We start from the raw sequence: 6,574 nt of genomic DNA on the forward strand, positions 1-6,574 counted from the left end.
AGGCAAGACAAATATTACAGCTGTTCAAGGAATGAGATTATATCGTCAGCGAAAAAGTAATAAATACAAACAGTAAATGAATGTATGTTAATTTTAATTACATAAAGTTCTTCAAACACAATTGTTACAGGATGAGTCAATTTGCAAAAACAATATTTGCAATAATTTGCAATTATGTGAATGAATATTATAAAATTTATTAATCAGCAATTACTTTAAAACGATCATGTCATATTTCAAGTACGACTTTGATTACATATTGCTTGTAAATATTATACATATTTTTAATGTAATCATAAATATATAATTTATAATTTATCATTATATAAATATATATAATGATTGACGACATTAATAAATGTGTGCATCACGAGTGTTACCATATTACTAATAAACATTATTCAAAATTTTTATATGATGTATTTATTTTTACTCAACTTAAATTTGCTACAATATAATTGCAAATAAGTTTTAATTCAATCGCGTGTGATCCTTACGCGCACTCTTTTTTTTTACTATGCTCCAATTTGCTTGATATTTTTGCTAATCTTGATCTTAAGTTCAAGAGTGAAAACAATTTGCACTCCTTTACCACTCCAGGCATTAATTGGATTATCTCTTTTAATTCTGATTTTATGAGAACTTGTAATATACTATTTTAATGGTAATTAAATGACCTACAACTTTCTCTATCATAAATTTTACCATAACTTCTCTTATTTTGAAACGACGAAGGGTTAAAAGGTTTGAAAGACACTCTGGTTTACTGCCGCGCACTCTTTAAACAATTAGAACTCTATCAATATTTGTGTAACAAAAAAATAATAAAAAGCAATAATTAGTCAGAAAAAACCCTTGAATTTCAGAGTTATAATAATGAGAAATTGGTTGTTTTTTTGGCACTCATAAACTATTTGATTCAAATTTGTATGCGTCTTTGTATGCGTACATTGTATGCGTCTTTTATTTGCATGATAGCTGCAGAAGTACAGCAAGTAAAGCTTATTTTGTGGACTATAAAACCCCATTTTCATATCTAGCTTAATATTGTTCCTAGAACACTATAAAACGGTGATTTATTAAGATATTAATTCATATAATTTTGATCATTTCATTATTTTTGTTAAAATGTATATTTCTGAAGATATTAGCAAACAAAGCTTTTAATTTTTTTTAAATATTTAGTTAAAAAATAATAATCTGTATTGTAAATTGAATTTTAATATAGGGTATCTAAGTACATTGAACTGACATTTCACAAACGTGAGACGCATGCGCAAAACTGCATCACTTGCCAGACGCCGTCAGACGCATGTTGACTCTATTTTATTATATTATTCTAATTTTTGGCACATATCAGCTGCTTTTCGGCAATAATAATACAGACATTACATTTTCCTTATTTATAATCATGAATTTATTATATTTTAATATTGCCCTAGCCTATAAGTGAATAAAAATGTTTGGCAAATGACAGTCTTCATTTATTTTTAATGTCAAACTAAGCTTCAAATATTTTCAAGGTCAAACAATGATAAGCGGTGTTTTGTAATTTTTTCCATTTATTTCTACAATCTTATTATATTTCTATGAACCTAAAAATTCTAGAAAATTTCCCGGACAAACTTCAGGAAGATTCATGAAAATCCGAATTATATAGTTTAGGACAGTGGTCGGGGAACTTTTTCAATCATTACCCCAAAATGTTTTTGTGCAACCTCTTATTACCCCACGTGGGGTGTATGGCATCGTGCATTTTGCTGCAATCAAATATTTTGAATATCTCTTAGGAGGCAGTCATTTTTTCATGAAAACAGATCACAAACCAATAACTTATGCTTTCCAGCAGAAACTGAAGAAGGCTTCAGATCGTCAGCGACGGCAGTTGGAATACATCTCATAGTTTTCCACTGATATCATATATGTGAAGGGTGAACAGAAAGTGGTTGCTGATGCTTTGACCAGGATCAATTCCATTCAAATACCTTCAAAGTTAACAGCAGAGGAAATTTTGAAAGAGCAGAGTAAGGACGTTGAAATGCAGACTATATTAAATGGCAATACTTCTCTGAACTTACATAAATTGACATTAGACAGCTATCCAGTTTACTGCAACATTCATGATAATTTTGTTAAGCGCTACCTTCCGCAAAGTCTTCGCAGAATTGCTTTTGACATAGTACATGGAAATTTACACCCAAGGATTACTTCAAGGGAGTTGCAAAGAAGATATGTGTGGCCTAGGATTGGAAAAGACATCACAATGTGAACCCGTCAATGCATTCCTTGCCAAAAATCCAAAATCCACAAGCATAATCATCTCATTCCTATTCATATTCCTATTCCTAAAAACACGAGGTAATCGTGAAAATTCTTTGGTTATGAGATATTTAATATCTTTTTATTGGCATTACTTTCATCAATATCATTTAAACGCATATCTTTGCGACCATTTACCCAAATCCCAATGAGGCGTTTTGTGACTCCCAAACAAATTAAGTGCATGTAATCCAGTGAAACTTGTGACACCATTCCTATGTCTAATTCTTCTAATATAGAACTACCTAAATTATGTTCGGCTAAAGGCGTAGCCTAAAACTTTCATTGGTTTTTAGTGGACAATTTATATCTCGCATTATTACATGGTCATCAAAATCCCCTTCTTGTATACATCTTGAACAACTAAAATATACCTTGCAGGGCTATCACAAACAACTTTAGAAACCTTTACCTTACATTTATTTTTCTTAAATATTATGCCATTTAGTAGAATGTCTTTCATCTCCTTTACAAAATCCGATAAATATACGATGACATCATTTAGCTTTCCTTGACCATGATGCACCCCAACAACAAAAGGTTCACTGTCATCTTCCTCGATCATTAACCGGATTGGCCAAAACGTACTACTAGAGTTTTGCATATCGACATACCATCACCATTCAATTGTAATTTAATATTAACTAGGCTTTTTTGGTAAATTTTTGTCATTGCTCTAATAATAGAGCTATCAACGCCAAAATGTACATATGAATCCCCATTAACTACCTGAATGCTTCCAGTAGAATATCTAGGTGTTCCCATTGATGTTCGTACATCGCATGGAAAGAAAGCATCAAGTCCATGATGCTTACGAAGAAGTCTCAATAATGCATTTACGCTATGCAAAATAATGTTTTGATCGTTTACCCAATTACGCAAATCATCCTGAAGGGTTGTTTACCCTTCATTACCCCAAAATGTTTTTGTGCAACCTCTCATTACCCCACAAAAAACTAGTGCGGTGCATGGCATCGTGCCTTAAGGCAAATTGCTGGAACTTCCCGTACCGTAACGAAATGTTCGAGGAATATCAAATGTTTTCAAATAGACTATTATAAATAAATACTGTAACATTGTCTAATATTTATAAGAATTATATAAACTGTATTGCAAAGTTGAAATTATTTGTTTAAATCATATTAGAACTTTAGTCAGAATTAAAATTAAAATCTGAATTATTTTCGAAATACACAAAAAAAAAATTTTTTTTTTAAAAAATTGAAAAAAAAAATTTTTAAACAAATTTTTTTTTTCCAAAATCAATTATTTTGTTAAAACAAGCAGAAAGTTCTTTGAATCATTTAAATCGGACGCTTAGTTCTCTCAAAAACAGCCATTTTTTGCACATTTAGCTCTGTAACTGAAAATTGTATCCATACATACACACAAACACACATCAATTTTTTCTGAAATCTGCCGAAATGTTCAGAAACATTCAAAACGTCGAGAAATGCAAAAATTTTTAGTTTCGATTTTTGGACGATTACAATAACTTACTCTACGGGAAGTTAAAAATAACTAAAAGAGCATAAAATTGGAATCTGTTTGCAACATATTTCTGTATAACCTGCCATAACCCGCAGATTAACGGTTTGCTACATTGTTTGCTCCCTCTAAACTGTGAAAAAGGCTAAAACAAAAGGTTTGAAGGTAACAATAAGTAAAAACTATATTCTTTATAAATAAATATATTTTTCATGAAAATCCTACTAATATATGAATAAACTAGTGGGGTGTATGGCATCTTGCCTTAAGGTAAATTGCTGGAGCAAATGTTCGAGGAATACTGAATGTTTTAAAATAGATTATCATTTGGTCAGAATTAAAAATAAAATCTGATTTATTTTCGATATACAAAAAAAGAAAAATTGTTGAAAAAAAAATTGAAAAACAAAATGATTTTGAAACAATTTTTTTTCTAAAATCAATCATTTTGTTAAAACAAGCAGAAAGTTCTTTGAATCATTTAAATCGGACGCTTAGTTCTCTCAAAAATTGCCATTTTTTAATATTTAGCTCTGTATCTTTGAAATGGCTGGGCCTACCATTGCCAAAAACTAATAACCACTTCTCCCAATCATTACTAATTGAATGTTTTTTAGATCATTCAAATCGCATACTCCGTCATTCAAATCGGATACTCCGCTTTTTATCTCCGAAACGGCTGGACCTGCCCTTGCCAAATACTAATCAGCATATCTCCCTATCAATAAGAACCGAATGTTGAATGAAACATTCAAATCGGTTAATCCTTGCGCCCGAAACCGCGAATGAAAAAATGCGGACACGCAAAACATACACACACACATCTATTTTTTCTGAGGTATAGCAAAATGCCTAAAAATCTCTGAAACGTGAAGAAATGTCTGAGGTATAGCAATTTTCATTTTCGAGTTTCGGTCCATTACTATAACTTACCCTACGGAAAGTTAACAATAATGCCACAAGTGACAATAAACACGCACACATGTAATGTAAGAACATTACGATTTGGAGAAATGGTTTTGCTTCATCTTTGACACAATTTCTTCAAAATTGGGACTTTAACATGTAAGAGCAATTTTAATACAATCTTCGGCATTTAATCTATTTTTCCTCGTTTTTATGTTTATTAGACTGGAAAAGTCTTGTTTGCACAAATATGTGGTTCCAAATGGCAGCAATTTTCTTACCGCTCTTTTATGTGCTATTTCAAAACCCTTTGCAGCTTTTGACTTCCAAAAACATGACATGTTTTGTTTACTCCCAAATTCAACACGTGCTTCGGTATTAGAACGAAGTTCCAGGATTGATTCTGCCAAACCTGCAGGTTTTTCCGGTATCATGCAAGTTTCACATTTAAAAGGTACTACAATCCAACTCACAATACGTGTATCCAGATCTGGAAAGTAATCCAAAAACCGATCTTTCAGGTGAAGTAATATTTTCACAATCCTACAAAAACAAAGCTAACCTTAGAAAAGATGCTATCTTGTTCTCTTCTACTTTCTGCCTCCAATATCCCAGCTTTGCTGAATAATATTTGCAAATGCTGACAATATTTCTCTCGCTGAAATAATATAAATATGCTTTGCCTGTAATTCTTCGTTTAATATATTTATGCTCTCAAAAATATGCGAGATATGCAACCCAGGAAGTTTTTAAAATTTTCAGCAAGAATATTTTTTTGAGAAACCAGAGAGATTTCAGCTTCATTTTTAAGAGTCCATACTCAATTTAAAATATTTCCGCAAGAGAGCTACCTTACTTCTGTATAATAAAGGAGGTAGGTCTCAGCTTCACCATTCTTACATAATTCTCAAAATAGCCGCGTATTTAGTGCATGTCCCTTGATAAAATTTATAATCTTGATAACATCATGAGTGGTGTGGGTTATTTTCCCTTATAAAAGCTGAAAAACCATAAATATGACCCAGCATAGCTGGAGCTTCATCCAAAGACACCAAATTGCAGTTTTCCCATTTTAATCTTTGCGCTTTGAACTATTCGTTTATTTTATTATAAATATTCATTCCATGACATCTGAACTCAGGAAGAAAACAAAACTAGCAATCATTTTTCAAAATTATCTACACTTCTGTAGCAAACATATACCAGTTGTAAATTACTACTGAAATCTGTTGTCTCAAGTTGAATAGCAAAATATTTAGTTTGTTTTAATGCAAAAACTTAACATTTTTGCTAATGCAGAGATCCTTTTCGGTAGTAGGTTTTACTGAAGCTGATTTAGTGTTTCGCAAATATATACTTTTTACCCCCAAAAATTCTACTTTTACCCAATTTGAGGTAATTTACCCCGGTTCCCCGATTACTGGTTTAAGAGGATTAATCATTCATACATAGTTACAGAATAATTTTATATATAAGATATATATCTTATATATAAAATTCTTCTGTAACAATGTAAGTTTTATTAATCCTCCTAAACTATAATTCGGATTTTCATAAATCTTCCTGAAGTTTGTTCGGGAAATTTTCTAGAATGTTTTGATTCATAGAAATATAGTTAGATTGTAGAAAAAAAAGAGTGCGCGTAAGGATCACACGCGATTGAAGTAAAACTTTTAATATTGTATGAGTCGGCAATTAAGATAAAAATAAAAAAAACATCATATTTGAATTTTAAAAATCATTTATTAATAATCACATAACATCAATAACACAGTTTAAAACAACAGCGATAGATTAATTGCTATCATATTTCATATATGATATAATAGGTTTGTGATAACTGAAATGAGAGACATAAATT

This window comes from Ctenocephalides felis, unplaced genomic scaffold (assembly GCF_003426905.1).
Source record: "Ctenocephalides felis isolate EL2017-DRISC unplaced genomic scaffold, ASM342690v1 CF-g0.4_SCAFFOLD_03571, whole genome shotgun sequence".
In the NCBI taxonomy this organism is placed as follows: domain Eukaryota; kingdom Metazoa; phylum Arthropoda; class Insecta; order Siphonaptera; family Pulicidae; genus Ctenocephalides; species Ctenocephalides felis.